Consider the following 19,432-nt stretch of genomic DNA (forward strand, 5'->3'; position numbering starts at 1 on the left):
AATGCCTCTATATAATATGTGTGCGTGTGTGAGAAAGACAGATAAAGAAAGAGAGAGAGAAAGAGAGAGAGAACATATATCTATATGTACGTATCAGGATATTATATATGCATATATACGCTATATATATGCATATATACGCTATATATATGCATATTAGGGTAGGTCGATTTTTAACTTTTTTCTAAAAATCAAAAACGTTAATGGACCGAAAGTTGTGTCTATACCTATTGAATACTCATACCAAAAATTAGATCTGAGTCTTCAACGGTTTTTTGCGAATTTTACATAAAAGATTTTAAATAAACACGGGCGGAAAACCCCTCGATTTTGGTGGATTTAGCCTAAATATTGATTTCAAAACTAACTAATTTCAGCATTTAAGCCAAGAAATCTTATTTTATTTGATGGGAATATAATTTGAAACAAAATTATAAAAAAAATTCAAATTGAAATTTTAGCCCTCCCCCCCACTTAACTGAGCCGAGTTTGCTATTATTTAAACAGAAATTGTTGAATGTATTGACAAAAATTTTTTCCTGATATGAAAATACAACAAGCAATTATGGAAAAACAAATAATTATTTATTTTTAATATAAAGAATCAGAGTGTTCTAAATAAGAGCCCTTCGATGAAAAAGCGGGTTTTAATTGTTGGCACAAAACTTTCCCAAGTATGTGTCGGTGCCTTGCTTTAAAGCCGTATATACATTGAGAAGCCTCTGTCACCAACTTAACTGCTCGTTCAACACCTTGGGAATGTGAAGGGAAATCTGGCAAGTCAAGCTTTTCGCCTGTTGACAATGAACTCTCTAATTCACTGTCAGAAAAGTCTTGTGTAAGTGGTGGCTAACAGACTCCATTTACTGACAAATCTATTAAATTTGTCCAGTGTAGAGCCTTAAAGTTGATCATCGGGATCTTTTAAGTCTTTTTTTGGCTGGTTCCCCTCTTCTGAAACAATATAAAAAATAATTTGAGTTTAATCTTTAAATGCAATTTATACTGCTTTAATAAGATTTGGTGAAATTAAATGTAATCTTTAAAATGTCACAATAAATTGATATAAGTTTTATATGAAGAAATATTAACTTACCTAATGGTCAAAATTCTTTTTATTCCCTCTTCTTTTACTTCAAGTTCATCTGATTTTACCATAGAAAATAAAATATTTTCTGGCAGTAATGCAAAAGCATTAAACTGAATGTTTTTAAGTGTAATTTTTTTAAATTTCGGTTGGTTGCTTCTGTATTCTCCGAATCATATTATAAATGTACATTTGTTGGTGGTTGAATTTGTTATTTTTTAATGTCAAACCAACAAATCGCATATACATTTACAATAAAATTGATCAAACCATGCAATTTGGTTGAAAGATTATGCGGATATGTTCCACATGAGCCTGATAGCCAACGTTAACCATCAAGCTTGGTCCAATTTTCCAGGATACAAATCTAGGGTCTACCTTACCTCTTGAAATCCCAACTGTATACTCGTAGAGCAGTCTTTGGTCATTACTTAGACTATCCTTGTCTTCAAATTCACACTTCAAGGGATTCCCAACAGCGGAAAATGCTATTTGTGGTAAATTATGGCAATAATTTGCACATAATTTACCCAATGGACCACTGAATATTGTGGGGCTTTTTGTGGTGCCATCTAAATGTTTGAACAAATCCCTAAATGGAAGTTCATTCTGGTGTAAGGAGCAACCAATAGTATGAAGATTTAAAAAAAAAAGATTTTTCTAAAAGTGTAACCAGGCCACCTTCATAGCCTGTGTTCGCATTTGTGTTGTCAACAAGGACAGCCTTAATGGTGCTTAAACTTTTGAATTCCTCTAAAACATCAGCCACTTGCTCTGCAAGAACATTACCAGTTGCTCCAGTATCCGGAAAAATTCGGTGAGTCAAATATAGACTCTCATTTGCTGTTTCTTTTGTTATTGTGAGGTGACATTCAGATGCTTTGGTTTTTTTCACAAGTTGAAATCCATTTACATCCACTTATTCTTTGTAGAGCAGTGTATCTTTGTCTGTCCTCCCATCAACACGTATACAAAGAAGATTTTCCATATTTTTGCTGTGGTTTTGATAGGTATCTGCGTTTACTTTAGCGTTTGCCCTATCAATTTTACATTTATCCATATAGATATTCTTTATATCTATATTAGGGATAAGAAGGCCCATGGCCCTCAAATCCAAGAGCAGGGCATTGCCAAGACTGGCTCCAAGATTAGAGGATATATCACCCCTGACTAATTCAAGAGCAAACCTTGGAATTTTTGTAAGGTTATAGGGCACTTTGAGAGGACTATCTGGCTGTATGTAATCTGCTTCATCACTTGGAGAAGATGAGTGACTTAGAGATGTACTTGGAGAAACATGATCTTGAATAGATGATGTTGATGCTGTGGGAGATGTTTTTTGTTGGATTTCTCTTTCTCCTTTTCTTTTACTTTTTTTATTGCGGTTTTATCTATTGGACCAAGTTGGAATGTGCCCTTGGCTCCTATTTTACTCCTTTGGTCTTTTAAATATTCTCGGTCTTCCGTAGGAACCTTGAATATCAGATTAAAATGAAATTTACTAAGATTAAAAATACAGTTTAATATATTAAATTAAAAATATTTTACATGTAAAATAACATGAAAAAATTGATTTAAATATTTATTTCAACTGTAGAAACCAAAATCAGACTTTGAAAAACACTGAATTTTGAAATATAAATAAATGACAATAATTATAAAAAGTTTAAATAGTTTAATAGTTGTGTTTAATTTGTTAAATTAAATATTTTAATAGTATGTTTAATTTGTTAAATTAACTATTTTATTAGTATGTTTAATTTCTTAAATTAATTCGTGTGAATTCGAAGGTTAAAAAATGTAAACAAGGGGCAGATAAATACTACCGGTGAAAGTCGAAAAAATATCCAATAAATAAAACTTCTTTTTCTAAGTCGCCATTTGTATTTGAAACTATATATTTTAATATATTTTATTTTTGTTTTTGGTCATTTTATTTAAATTAATATGAAAATAGATAATAAAATTTAAAAAATAAATTCTTTAATAGATTTTATAATTTTACTCTAGTTTAACATCGGATTTAATTTATGGGTACATATTTCCGGTGTCACCGAAATTACGACTAAGATTGCAAATATTGATGTCTTTAAATTCAATTTCGCAAAAAAATACAAATTTTTGGAAAAAAATATTTTGTCAGGTGATTTAGGGTGTTATTTCACAACTTTCCATCCATTGATCTATTTAAAGTTCCAAAATCGACCTACCCTAATGCATATATACGCTATATATATGCATATATACGCTATATATATGCATATATACGCTATATATATGCACGAGAAGAATACCCGTCCCGAGACAAGTATAATTAATTCCTCGAACAGAAGAATTAGGCGCTACTTTTATGTTCTCCTACGTTGTATCATGCTAAACCAAAAATCCATATTTCCATCTTCATCAAAAATTCATTGCATGATTTTCACAATCGAAAATGTCTAACATTTAAGGTTTATGCTTAAAAGATCTTTAGAAGAAATTGAAATTCAGGGGATTTTGCATAATTGGTGTCTAATGACCATAGATGAAATTTAATGCAAATCTGAAATACTTGATTTTTCAAATGGGGTGTTGTACCCCTATTATTCTTTCTGGAACCGTTTAAAATGTCTCCAAGAAATTGAAATTTTTGGAATATTTACTAATTGATGATTAATACGTATCGTGTCTGAATTTTTTACGAAGAATTTCACCCTCTGTTAACTGCGTTTATATAAACTAAATAAAAGTAAATATAATTTTTTTTTACATGGAGGTCACCATTTATCAATGCCCAGAAGCCATTCGGGGATAAGGGTTATTGCGTGTACAGTAATAAATGAGATAGTTACAATGAATCATGAGATAATCAATGAGATAGTATCGTGGTAATCATTAGTATTGGAGATTTGATAAAGTGTCTTACTTAAGAGGGTATTATCCCTAGCAACTCTTTCAAAAGTTTATAATGATCGATTAATTACGTTATCAGTGCATCCGTTTAATACATATCTGTAAACATATACATATATCGAACTTTATATATATATATGTGTGTGTGTGTGTGTGTGTGTGTGTGTGTGTGTGTGTGTGTGTGTGTGTGTGTGTGTGTGTGTGTAACGATGAAATAAAAAAGGGGGATATTCCAAAAGAGCATACTTAAAATTTCTTATACTAGATGGGGGGGCGTCTTTGTCCGGACGTAAAATACTCTTATATGTGATATTTTAATTTGTCCAGTATATATTATTACAGAGTCGTGATTTCAAAAGTAAAATAAAAGTATTTAGGTGCAATCAGCTAGAATCGAAACCGAAGGCTTCAAAGCTGGTGACGTTACCACTGCACCAGCATGACACGCATATAAACCTACTAAAAATTAAAAATAAACTAAGCTGAATGTACAAAATGTTTATTGATCTTTTTTTTTTCGATTTTGACACATTTTTTACCCTTTACAAACTATTTTAACCGGATAAAGACCCATAAAAGAAAGGTCAACAAAAAATACAATCATTTGAAGCCTCTATTGCTGCTCTGCGACTTTTAGTTTCGGGTGAGATAGAGTTTGAAAATATGGAGACCGACAGACAGAAAGACGGACAGACGGACATATAGTCGTTTATATATTAGATTAACAAATGAAAGATAAACACGATAAAGAAGGGAAAACAGAAAAGAGGAATGAAAAACAAATTAAGATAATTTCAAAAACAATTAAATGAGAATGTAGTTTAGTAGAGGTGACATCAAACAGGCAAATACGGGTACTCTCGTTTCTATTCCCTTTTTTGCGAGATTGTATGTGAAACGTCAATACAGGATCGTCTACTAAAACATCAAAAGAATGAAGCTCTGGAGATCGTTTTTGTAGAACACCCCAGGTTGGTCCTCTAACCACGACGTGACTTCAGAAATCAAGGCTGCATCATCTGGGAAACGCTTTCCTTTCAAAAACAACTTCATGGCCGGGAAGAGGTGAAAGTCAGAGAGTGCAAGGTCAGAAGAGTAGGGAGGATGGGGGAGGATTTCATAATCACACGTCCGTGCTTCTGATTTGGCGACATGCGAGTTCTGTCATCACTACTCCGTCCTGGTCCCAGAAGACTGTGAGCATGACTTTGCCAGCGGAGGGCTGCACCCTTGCCTTCTTTTGGGTTGGTGAGTCTAAGTGTTTCCGCTGTATTGACTGGGCTTTGGTCTCTGGATCATAATGATGGACCTAGGTTTCATCCTGTGTAATCAGTCTTTTGAAAAACTTTGACTCATCTTCTTGGCACATCTCCAAATTCAGCACTCGACACGTTCTTGCTTCTGGAATAGTGTGAGCAACCTGGGAATCCATCTGGCAGACACCTTATGCATATGCAAATGGTCATGAATGATAGTTTCCACAGACCCTGTACTAATCTTGACATCTTGTGCTATTTGGCGAATAGTAATGCGCCGACCTTCCAAAATGGAAGCCTCAACTTGAAAGAATAATTGTTCTAAACTTCTTTACTAACTCAGAATTTGAGAGAAAAAGAAATTTAATGAAATATACTTATTTAATGAATATATCTATTATCTCATATAGAGTTCACGTGTTAGCCCCAAGCAGGGGACCCTTGGTTCCTGAGACCTTCGACTGAAGGAAAATGAAACGAGTGAAATACATCAAACGAAGACAGAAAAGAAGAATTAGGTAAATATGGAATGTTAGTAGGTGTATGCAAAAAAATAACTAAATTCAAGATGAAATGACGAATTTTGTCTGGGAGCAAAATGTAGATCCTCTTCTGATGCTAGGATTGGTATAACATATTTTTTCTTTGTGAATAAAAACGTTAAATGATCACCTATAAATTATTTGATGATCCACGTGAGTCACCTAGAGATATGAAATTTTTCGGGTGAGTGGAAATTATGGAGATTGATATCCGTAGTCAGTAGTATTGGCGTCAGTAGGTTGAACTGATAAAGCATGTGACTCTTGGATCAAGTTCAAGAAATTGTGAATTGCAATTCAGAAACAATGTAAAGGGAAATGGTAAAAGGCGGTTTTATAAAGTTCTGGACACTTCGAAGATCTGACTATTGGAAAAGATAGGCAGGTATTAAAACAATTGTGGTGGACAGTTTTGATAATGTTTAGTTTAAGCCTGAATGTATTTCAGTACTTGAGAAATTTTATTCATTTTCGGATTCTTATCCTCATATTTTATAGTTGTTGTTTCACGACGTTTCGGCCAACTTTTCTTCTGGCTTTCGTTAGCTGTTAACCGCGACGGGATAGGAATGCTGAATCTTCAACTTTATCTTCAGTAATTACTGCCTTCCATAGTTGTTGTCGTCTCACCACGGTTTGGCCAACTAATTCTCTTGCCGACTTTGGGTAGGATAGAAACCGTTATCTTCAGACAAAAGATGAGGATAATAGTCCGTAAATAAATAAAAAAAATATGCAAATTACTCATCTCAAAATTCCAATAGAATTGTCTAATTTTACTTCAGTCGAAGTTCTCAGAAATCAAGGGGCCCACAACCTGGGGCTAACACTTGAAATCTATAGGAGATACATAGATATTCGAATGTTCCATTTAACTTCTTTATCTCTCAAACACTGAGTTAGTAAAGAAACTGAGAACAATTTTCCTCTCCCCAATTAACCATTTTCATACGTTGTAGTATATATTTAATTTTGGTCTCTTGGTCTTACTGGATTCCAGGACAAGAATTTATCTAGTCTGGTGGAGTACCCAGCTTCGTGCTATTACTTGACGTAATATCACTTGGAGAAGGTGCACTATCCCTCGTAAAATCTAATGTGGGTTAGCCATAGTGAGGAGATCTTATTTGGGCAGCGAATACTATGTGATTTTGAATATTTGGTCAGGGTTTACTTCTATGGAAAAAGTATCCTCATGCCAGATTGTTCTGACAAACCCTTGTACAGAGAGACCTTAGACACTCGAGGACAGTGTCTAGTAGGCATTCAAGTTCTCGTTCAAGTTTCTCTCTAACGGTTTGCTGTCCAATATGATATTAGAAGTTAAACATGTGTGAGAATGAAAAAATATAACCAGTAAGAATCGTGTGGAGAATCTCATTAAATATGAAGAGAAGATTTGTTAGATAGTTGCGAGAAAATATATGGGATAGTAGATCAGAATAAATAGGAGTATTTTCGTTTCCCTTCATTTTTTTTTTTTTTTTACTTTTCTTATCATTTTATATAAGTTGAGGGGGTGGAGCATCCTTCTTGATGCCAGATATTCACCCGTTATCTCACTCACCGTCGTTTTACGTGTAATTTTTAATCTCTGTTGGCTCATTGGGTATATTTGCAAGGTAGTTTTTTTTACATGAGTCCAGTTGCTCCTACTGGAATGATAGAAATCTTCCTAAAATTCCAGTTTCTTTTCATGTCGTACATAAGACCTGATATTTCGTTATCTTTTTCCTCTCAGCTCTGTTTAACCCAGCATCATTGCAGACACTAACTTCTACCAATGTTTTTACTTTCTCCTTCTTGCCCCATGCCTCTATATCAGGTTTAATAGCTTTGTTTTATGTGTAGTTATAGGAATTGCATTGTCATAGTGGATAGTGTGTGATTTATTTTCATCTGTTTTTTTTTTCTGCTATATGTTTCCAGCACTTACTGTTATATTTGATATTAAACTTTTTTACAGGTGGTCTAGTAGAGATATTTATGCACTCCATTGTGTCGCATTGTATAGTAGCTGTCACTCAACAGATCCTTACAACTGGATGCCAAGTAGCTTACACTCTCTACTTATGTGTAGTAGAACCTGCACTTGTTGTCAATGCTAAGATCAGAGATCATCTTACAAGTATTATTCATCTTGAACAGCCATTATAATCCTCTCTTTTTAACTTTGTTTTAGTCTATAGATCCTTCCTTATCACCCAGGAAATACTTGGTTTGCTGTTGGTTGTCCAATTTTTCCAGTTTTTTGTAATGGAAGTTCTTGGATGTGTTTTTATGTGACTCTTTTGATCTATTTCCGTAGCAGGCTTGTTTTCTGATTCTGTCTTATTTATAAGATAGTGTTGTCCAAAATATTTAGCCAGTTTCATAATGGAAGTTATTTTGCTGACTTTTGTGTAGCATTATATACATAATGTCTGAAGAGCATCAGATATTGCCCGGCGTTCACAATACTGACATGATGCTGATGATCAATTTCTGAGAAGCGCATACCTCCTGCTCCTCTGGTCAGATAAAGCCTAATTAGACATTGGTTTTTGTATGTTATTCTGTACAGTGTCAACATCTTACGTGTTTTAGTATCTAGTCTGTTTATGTTCCTTTGTAGCCAGTTAACAATTTCAAATCTGCATGTTATCACTATGGCTATGACAAGAGACTATTCTTATCATTGTTTTGACTGCCGAGTATATATCCGACACAGTTAATCAATCGAGAAGCACATCGCTCAATCTAAAAACATATAAGATATTAACTGATATATATTCGAGAGTTAAAACAATGAAAAGAATATTCTCTTGTCATAACCCTGGTCATCACAAGCATGGCTAGTTGGTTAATGGCAGTTGCCTTGCTTTTATTCCTAAAATCTGCTTTAGAGATTTTTCCTTACACGCCGTATAAATTCACTGTCAATTTTTCTCTTATCTTGGCATGCTAAGTTGAATCGTGTTTTCTCTTCTATGCCATTTCTATTTTTCCTGCTCTTCTATATCTTTGATATCAGTATCTTCATAAATGTGTATGCTTTCCGTTTGTACCTTTATTTTTTCTTATCACTTTATTCAAGCTGGGGATGGGGCATACTACCGGATGCCAAACATTCACCCGCTCTCAGATATTCCAACTGAGAAATCATTTTCAGATTCTGAACGTCCATTTAAGCGCAATTGTTTGAAGCATTCTTACACTTGGTTCACCGGGTATATATGCCAAGTAGTTTTTGAAATTCTTTTTCATGAGTCCGTGACTATTTGTGAAACTCCAAATAAAAGACTGTCTGTTAAAACACTATTTTTCTGGTATTCATTCTTTTGGGAGTCCATCGGGATAAAATTAGTCAGTGGAGTCGATATTTAGAGCTATTTTTCCATCAACTTTTGGTGTAGAAGGTGATGGAAATAAAAAAAATGATAGAAAGAGGAAGGAGAAAGAGTGGGGAAAATACAAGAGGAGAAGAAGAGAGAAGCAAAGGGGTGTAGGAGAAGTGGATAGAAAGAGATAAATAGTGTGTAAAGAGAGGGGGAAGTTTAAAAAGGTGTTAAAAACACTTTTCTAGCTTCTATTCTGTGTCAGTGCTCCCGGACAACGCCTGTAGCCAGGCTAGTCGTTCATAAACACACTAATTAATTAGAAATATATTGATATTAGTTCGTGTATGAAAATAAGATTTCCGAAATTTTTGGTTAAGAATTTTTAGATTTTCTAATTTTTTTTTTTTTTAAATAATTTTTTTGAATTTTCGAAAACTATAATTTTTGGTAATTTGCTAATTGTCTAAAATTTATGGCTGAAATGTTCTCTTAACCTTAACGATAAAACTTAGAAATCATGCGATAACAAGATAAACGACTGTGTTTTCATGTGTGTGACGCAACAAACTTCTTTTTCTTTAATCGACTGCATATTTTTGTTTTAATAAGCCATAAAACACCAGTTTCTCGCCTTCCTTTTCGTACCTTTTTATTTTTTTTGTTTTGTTTGAAGCTAAAGCAACAGCGTCGTTAACTATGTCATAACGGATGAAAAGGTTAAAGGTAACCGCTCATCATTCTAATTAAAGTTAACTGTGATAGAAAGTTCATTTAACTTTGGAGATGAATAAATAGACTACAACAGACGATATTGAAGGTTGCATATAATTTTTTCGCTGATGGGTTATTATTTATCAAATTTCGAGAGCCACTCAAGGATAAGGATCAAAGAGATTGTCGCCACCACGAGATCATTGGAACCTATGCATGCAATGGTCAGAAAATTATTTATTTATCTTTCGCTATTTTCGGTTAGACCAGATTGTGCAATGAGTAAGCATTCACGTGATAGTTTTCTAAGCCCTACTACTTCCGTTCTGGCTTATGAAAAATCGGAAGCAAGTGTTTTTTGTTTGAAACGCCAACGCTGGAAAATTGCCTTATAGGGTTGACTTACTTTTTGTATTCATTCTTTTTTGCTAACTGTTATCCTCATCTTCATTTTTTTACACCACGTTTTGGCCAACTTACCCTCTTGCCTTCCTCAGGTGATTAACGACGACGGGATAGGGATGTTGAGTCCTGTAACTCATTTCCATCCGTTCTTATTCCTATTGGCCAATATTTCTATCCTGTCGCGGTTAATCACATGAAGAAGGGTAGAGGATGAGTTGGCCGAAAAGTGCTGAAACAACAGCAACTATGAAGATGGAGATAACAGAACGTAAAAAAAAATATGAAGCACTATCTCAAAAGAATTCCCAGAATAATAATAATAATAATAATAATAATAATAATAATAATAATAATAATAATAATAATAAATTAATAAAAATAATAACTGACTTTCTATTTGACTTTTTGGTTTTTATCAGATTTTTCTTCTCCTAAATGAATTGCCGTCCCCACGGCTGAGGAGCTTCATATACTCCCTGTATGGTAACCCTCTGGAATATCAGAGGAAGGCTGAGAGGGGCTATACCTTGCTCAAGGGTCACCTCGAATTACGCAAGACAGCAGCATTCAATTCCCTGGAGTATTATATATACTCGCATGCTTAAATGCATATAGCACTTAAAATTTCCAAATGGTTACCCATCTGGTATTAGCCAGGCTCGACGTTGCTTAACTTCGGGGATGACAATTAGGTGTGTCAACATAATTATGCCGTATAAATTACTTAAGTGAAACTTCTCATCCAAAAGGACAACTTAACAAATATTTGTTTGGATTAGACTTGAAGATGATCATATTGAAAGTGCTCGGAAAGCAGTGGTATTTTGCTCCACAAATAGAATATCCTAATAAAGAAACTTTGTTCATTGAAGTGCCGTTTGGTTTTTAGTACAAAGAAAGAAAGAGTGCAAAAAGAAAAGAAATGAAAGTCCTTAGCTGTTGTTTTAGTAAGGCGAGTTCTTGCTGTAACTACTTTAAGATTGGAACTTAGCCGTACCTGTCTCTTTTACAAGTAGAGGATTGCGCAAGGAGTGAGGTATTTTCTGGGTCAGTAAAATAATCCGCCAACAACTTTTTTCCAGCGATGTTAGTAAAAGATTTGATGTAAACTTTATTTAGGATTGTGCTGAAAAGGAATTTACAAATGACGCCACAAGACTTGGTAGGTTTATCATGTCGTTGGTCATTTAGAAAAAAAAAACAACGCCATAGCTCTTGCTTATGATATATATCATGTCTTAATCCTAACCGATTATCTAGGAAAAAGAGATTTCGTTGGTGTTGCAAGGAATAGTTCGGCAAATTCTTGTGCTCCTTCGACATCTTATTGTCCGGTGCACTAATAACTCAGCGATAGACCTGTCTTTTTACAGCAAAAGAAAATAATACATCAAACTACAATGCTACAATATCTTGCAATACGATTATAAGTATATACGAAAAACATAGCCATCTTTGCCTGTGAAACAAATATGTAAAATCTATATTTTTCTCCTTTTAGTGACTGTATATGAAACTTTTATATGGCTTGTACTAGATTATTATTAACAAAATTATACAAATTGAGGGAATATATTTTACCAGTATATATATATATATATATATATATATATATATATATATATATATATATATATATTCTTCCCAACACTCTCTCTTTGCTCTCTCTCGTTTGATCTCTCTCTCTCTCTCTCTCTCTCTCTCTCTCTCTCTCTCTCTCTCTCTTTATCTATCTATCTATCTATCTGTCTATCTACCTATCTCGCTGGCTTTTTACATTTCTTTTTATGCCGAAGAAAAAAACATTTCACGGCGAACAATATCGACACCAGTTTTTATTTCGTCTCTCTCTCTCTCTCTCTCTCTCTCTCTCTCTCTCTCTCTCTCTCTCTCTCTCTCTCTCTCTCTCTCTCTCTCTCTCTCCACTTCTCTCTCTCTCTTAATCTCTCTCTCTGTATATATTTTCCCAATTCTCTTTCTCACTCTGTCTGTCGCTCGCTCTATCTATCTCTCTCATAGTCGAAAACCTATGTGAACAAGATAAGTAACACGATTGAAATCTATCTAATCGTAATATTAAAATCAAAATATTATATATGGAGATATTGTTAATGAACAAACGATAGTGTCAATTTCTTGTTGACGTATGCTAGTCTCTCCAAAAAAAGGAGGTAATGCCAAGGATGATGGTATCATGACAATAGAACAGAGACTACACTAACCTAAAATAGAAGGAGAGAGCTGAAAACTATTATTTAATGGTATCAAAAGAGACTACACTGCCTTCACAGGAAGAGATAGTAACTCGGTAGGGGGGGGTAGTGCCAGGAACAACATTCTATTGATATCACGACAGCAAGAGAGAATTTAAGAAATTCTTCATGTTTGATTAGAGCATCTTTATTGGTCTACCGTAGCAATATTGCTGACTTGATTAAATTATTTGGTCTGAAGTATGACGTTATTGAATGGAAACTTTTAATTGACTCATCGAACAGAAGTCTCAAAGCAGTTCTTCTGAATATCGGAAACAAGATTTTATCGATCCATTTTCAGCACTCAGTTGAAATGAAAGAATCCTACAAAAGCGTGGAATATCTTTCTTTTTCTGCTCTGAATTACACGAAGCATAAATGGTTGGTATGCGGAGATCTTAAAGTTGTTAAGCTCCTAGGACTTGAAGGTGATTACACCAAGTATTTTCCTGTGTTTATGAGATGATGACCAGCATTATATCAGATAAGAGTTGCCATGAAGATAAGCATTAAAATCTACATCACGAAACGTTTTTTTTTTCTCGCGCAACGTTTTGTTTTACTGAACATTTTGTTTCACGCAACATTTTGTCTCATGCAACGTTTTGTCTTACGCAACGTTTTTTTTTTTCTCGTACAACGTTTTGTCTCACGTAATGTTTTGTCTCACATGACGTTTTGTCGCACGGAACATTTTGTTTCACACAACATGAAACGTTTTCTCTTACGCAACGTTTTATCTCATGCAACGTGTTGTCTTACACAACGTTTTGTCTCACGCAATATTTTGCCTCATGCAACGTTTTGGGTGACTGTGCACTTTTGTCACCGCGCTATTTTTAAATATTTTTTTTCAGGTTAAATTCAAGCTTCACGATATTTTTTTTTATCAAATTATTAAGTGGAAGCACAGAATGGTTACAAAACACCCTCTCCTCCCAATGTTTAGAATGGCTTTCAAAATAATTTTGAAAGCCATTCTTAACATTGGGAGGGGAGGGAACGTTATTATTTCAGTACGGTGGCAAAAGTGCGCAAGTGCCAAGGTTTTGTCTTATGAACCTTTTGTTTCCCACAACATTTTATCTCATGCTCCGATTGAAGCGAACAAAATATTGTTTAAAACCTTCCAAATCAAACTTAGTCTCTGTAAGAATTTTGTAAAATCATTAGATAGGTATGATTTTGGTTTAGTTTTTCTTCATCAGAAGTTTCAACAAAAATTCAAGGAGAAAACTCATGCAGGTATTAATTGTTCTTAAAATAAGGGAATTCATCAGTGATACTAGTTTTGATGCTGTATTCCATCGTGCTGAACTTTCTGCCTGATTGCCTTTTAAGTCAGCCACTGCAAACTTCCTTGGCAATCACAGAAGTTTCCAATTTCAGAAAGTGGTTGATAAATTAATGGAGAATTTCCACTAACGTGGTACGCGTAAGACACTGAAAACGTACTTCTCCTGATCTCATCTGGACTATTTTTCAGAGAATAAAGGAGATGATATGCGCTTTCTTCAGGATGTAAGTGTTATAGAGGAAAGTTATGAAGGCCGATGAGATGTCAACTTTCTGACCGACTACTGCCAGTACCTAAAAAGGGGCACGTAGGCTGCCAAGCACAAATGAAAGTTCCTAAAGATACCATTCATCGATGAGTATTATCCTTAGTTCATTATATTCTTTTTGCTCCTTATGTAAAATACTGGCCTAGGTGCCCGGTGTTGCCCGGGTGTTTGTAGATGTATGTTGAGCAAAAAAAAAAAGTAGTTGTAGTAAGAAGGCAGGCTCGAACCCATGACGCGAAGGCGGAAACGAAAGTGGAGACGTGTGTAAGAGTGTTGGTTGAGCAAAAAAAAAAAGGGAAAATTGCGAGCGCAAAAAAAGTTGTAACAGGCAGGCTCGAATTCGTAACGCGAAGGAAGAAAAAAAAAAGTTAAAAAACATGACGTTTTAGCTGCTGCGCAGATCGCCAAACCGGAAGTGACGTAGGTTTAAATTAAAGCTACACAATCGAATAGATGCGATGGCTTTTGAAAATATCGCCGAAAAAGGCAACCCCTCCCTGTGAAGGAATTAATGTTTTGGGCCAATTTTTCGATATTTGTCGTCCGAAGGGTCGAGCTTCAAAACGATACTGAGCTCGTTAAAATCCGTCACCTCTGTCGAAAGTTTAGACATACATACATACATACATACATACATACATGCATACATACATGCATGCATTTAAACAGACAGGAGAGATCTATATTATAGATTATGTAAACTTTCTCTGAATAAAGGCGTCTAATATTTTCAATATTGCGTTTGTTTCAACTAAAATAGATCAGAATTTTTAATGTGCTAATATTCCATTAAACCTATCTGATAGAATAGAACAAGCATGAGTTTAGGATTCAGTGCGAGAAAAAAACCGGGCTAAAATCATGTAATCAATTATTAGACCTTAATAACATCGCAATAATAATAATAATAATAATAATAATAATAATTTTTAAAAAAAGTAGTAAATTAGTAAAAGTTTGAATGTCTGCCATCCTCGAATGTAACGTAAACCCTGAACAAATATTCAAAATAGCAAAGTATTCGAAACCGAAATAAGATGTCTTTGATATGAACATACACTAACTCACACGAGAACTTATGCGTCGTCTCCTCAAGTAACATAACTGAGTTGTATGCGTCACCGACCAGATCGATTATTATTTAGGAATCTGGCAATAACAGTAAAATACCACAATAACATAGTGAGGTGGTGGGGAGAAAAACAATGTTCTGAACTGCTTTACTAACCCAACGTTTGTGGAGTAGAGGAAAATCATGATTGAACACTCAAATCTGGGTGTATCTCATATTGAAAGTGTGAACCCTAGTATGAGCCCCTTGATTTCTAAGAACTAAGTGGATTAAAATAACAGAAAAGAAGTAATATAGTTTTGTCTTTAGATAGGTACCGAATTTTCATACATGACATATTAACTGTTTGACTACGATACGACAAATGTCTTTATATTTTTTAGGAATTTATTTATGATGTTTAAGTTAAATGGTTATGCTTGGTATAAACGTCTGTGACATCCAGTTTATTGTCATATCTATAATAAATTCTATTTAACTCGTACATAACACACGAACTAGAATGGTCAAATCCCCCTATATATATATATATATATATATATATATATATATATATATATATATATATATATATATATATATATATATATATATATATATATATATAAATGTAATTCTTGGTTCGTTATAAGCGAATAAACCATATTTATACGTTACCAATTTATTTGAAATTTTCAGACAACCCATCTTTAGAGTCGAGAGATGTTTTTATGTTATTAAAATAAATTTACCTCGCGAATTATTAAAATATTAAATAAAATAAATATATTTTCGTAACCGTTAGTGCGAAGCTGTTTTGTTGATAAAACTGAACTTCCGGTTCGATTCATTTCACAGCCACGAATTCACGAAACTAAGTAGATTTCACTTTCTGTTTACTTGATAAGTAAAAAAAAAACAAAAAAAAACATAATTTATTTGTTTATCTTCCAAATTTTTTTAATTTAAACATTTTTTCTTTATTATATAAGGCAAAAAAAAAGTTTGTCGCTTGCTTTTTGAGTTTTTTTTTTTTTTGTTTCTCGATATAAGATTGGTTGGTAAAAGTACAGTTTTTTTCACAGATTGGTAACTTGCTTAAATAATATTTGGTGCTAATGCAAAGAGTGGTCCGCGCTATTTTTTAAATCGTATTTCCAGGTTTAATTAAGTTTTATTATATGTTTTTTTATTCAATTGTAAGGTTAAAATACAGATTAGGTACAAAACACCCTCCCCTCCCCTCCCCATGTTAAGAATGGCTTTTTAAATAATAACGTTATTATTTCAACGCGGATCACTCTCTGCATGAGTACTGTACTTTCACCTAACAATTTAATAAACAAAACATGGTACTTATGCAAAGAAAGTACCATAATAATATAATAATAGAATAATAACGTTATTTAGAAAGCCATTCTTAACATGGGGAGGACGTTTTGTTACTATTCCATACTTTCACCTAAGAATTTAATAAACAAATGACTGTACTTATGCAGAGAAGGTACCGTGCTGAAATAACGCTATAAAGAAAGTCATTCTTAACATGGGAAAGGGAGAGTGTTCTGTAACTATTTTATATTTTCACCTAACAATTTAATAAACGAAAGATAATACTTATGCAGAGAACGTACCGTGCTGAAATAATACCGTTATTTAGAAAGCTATTCTTAACATGGGGAGGGAGTTTCGCATCTATTCTATACTTTCATCTAACAATTTAATAAACAAAAATAGATAGTACGTATGCATAGAAAATACCGTGCTGAAATAATGTTATTTAGAAAGACATTCTTAACATGGGGATGATATTTTGTAACAATTCTGTCCTTTCACCTAACAATTTAAAAACAAAACATGGTACTTATGCAGAGAAGATACCCCGCTGAAATAATGACGTTATTATTTAGAAAGCCATTCTTAACATGGGGATAGGGGTGTTTTGTAACTATTCTGGACTTTCACCTAACAATTTAATAAACAAAAGTTAAACTTAAGCAGACAAGGAACAGTACTGAATCATTAATATTATTTAGAAAGCCATTCTTAACATGGGGAAGGGAGGGTGTTTTGTACCTATTCTGTACTTTAACCTTACAATTGAATAAAAACATATCATAAAACTTTAATTAAACGTGGAAATACGATTTTAAAAAATAGCGCGGATCACTCTCTGCATTAGCACAAAAAATAAATAAATAATCCCATATTTTAAAAATGTAAATTCATTTATGTACTTACAAATTTTTTTAATTTTAAATTCCTTTATTTATGTTAAGGCTTTTCACTCATGAAACATTACCTTTTAATTGTTTAGTTTCTTTTCACGGCATTGTTTACATAAAAAAGTTTGTTTTAACTTTTTCTAAACTGTTTCATTTTTACGACATGTCTCAACGTATTATAAACACCCTAACATCCCCATGTTTAAAAAAAACACGCCCTTCCATAAACCCATTCTTAATATGGGGAGGTTGGGGGTGTTCATTCCGAAAGGGAAGTTTATAATATGCTGGGGTGAGTCGTAAAATTAACGAAGTTGCTATCTATTATTTATTGCAAAAATTGCTTGAAATTTATTTATTTGACAAAAACAAAATTACATTTTGGTACTCCTTGGGCGTTGAGTTCCATGGCGACCAGCAGAAAAAAATAATAGTTGCTCCCTTAGTCCCCCACCCCACCCCGCACGTAACATCTTTTATTTACTGACGTTGCCGTAACTAAACGATTATTTGTCCCATTTACAAACATTTATTTATTTATTTTGAAAAAAAGTTTTACTTTTTATGAATATTAAAAGAAAAATGGGTACTCATGTAGAGAGTGATCCATGCTGTAATAATAACCTTATTATTTAAAAAGCCATTCTTAACATGGGGAGGGTGTTTGTACCTATTCTGTACTTTAACCTTGCAATTGAATTAAAAAAAACATATCATAAAACTTTAATTAAACGTGGAAATACGATTTAAAAAATAGCGCGGACCACTCTTTGCATTAGCACTGAAAAATGTTACTAAACATTTATTAATAATTTCTCACTTTTACAAACATTTGATTTTAAATTTCTTTTTAAATGACGACTATTATCACTTCAATTTTGTAAATATCCCCCCAATAGTGCTTATTCCGAAATCCGTTGTTAACATGGAGAGGTTGAGGGTGTTTATTCTGAAAGCCGTTCTTAACATTTGTGGAGGTAGACCTAATGTAAAAAAAATAAATAGATAAATAATTTTTTTAAAAAAGACTAAATCATTTACTGATAACTTCTCACTTTTACAAATATTTTTTAATTTACATGCGCGGATGAACACATTGTTGAATAGTGCGAAAACAAAACGTTTTTGTAATAAACTTCGGGATAATTTTTTCCACCTCCACAATTTTCTTTTTTAAATGACGACTTTTATTGATAAATAAATTTACTTCTCCTCAACTTTTATTGATAAATAAATCTACTTCTCTGCCACGGGCACTGACCCCTCCTTTTTTTAATAGTATTTTCGGGTGGGTATGCTGACAACAAATATCAGTTAAATTTTGCAAATAGCCCCCCCTCCAAAAGTGGTGTTTATTCCTGAAGCTGTTTTTAAGATGATGAGGTTGGGGTGATTATAAGGTGGACCTAATCTAAAATTTAAAAAAAAAACAAGTTTTTTATGCGCACATAAGCAACTATTTTTTTATTAATTTATTTTTTACTTTTTTTATTTAAAAGTTAGTAAATTTCAATGAATAGAATAATAAATCAGTTATCATTAATATGTGTTTTTGGTTTTGTGTTGAATGAAACTTTTTTTTTTTTCATTACAACAATAATGAACCAATTTAAATCTTTCGGCATGCGTTTAAGGCTTACGAAATTATCAATAAATCGTTTAGTTACTAAGCCAACGTCAGTAAATAAAAAAAATGTTACGTGCGCATGCATTAGCCTTAAATAGGGGGGGCTAGGGAGCGACCATTAAATAATTATACTGGTCGCCATGGAACTCAACGCCCAAGGAGAACCTAAAGTGGCACTTATGCACTTGTGTTATCGTGCTATTTTTTAAAATAGTATTTTCATGTTAAATTCAAATTTTACAATATCTTTTTCTATAATTAATTTGTTAAGTGAAAAACGCTATGTGATATACGTATATATGTACGTGATGTTGCCAAGCTAATCAAAAACCTTGATTCCAGTAAAGCAACTGGCCCTGACGATATTCCAATTATAGTACTCAAAAAACTTCAACCTGAACTAGCGCCCATACTTACAAAACTGTTTAAACGTTGTCTTAAGGAGAATAGTTTCCCATCTCCCTGGAAAATTTCATCAGTATGCCCTGTATTT

This window comes from Euprymna scolopes, chromosome 15 (assembly GCF_053919585.1).
Source record: "Euprymna scolopes isolate OS-2025 chromosome 15, ASM5391958v1, whole genome shotgun sequence".
Lineage (NCBI taxonomy): Eukaryota > Metazoa > Mollusca > Cephalopoda > Sepiida > Sepiolidae > Euprymna > Euprymna scolopes.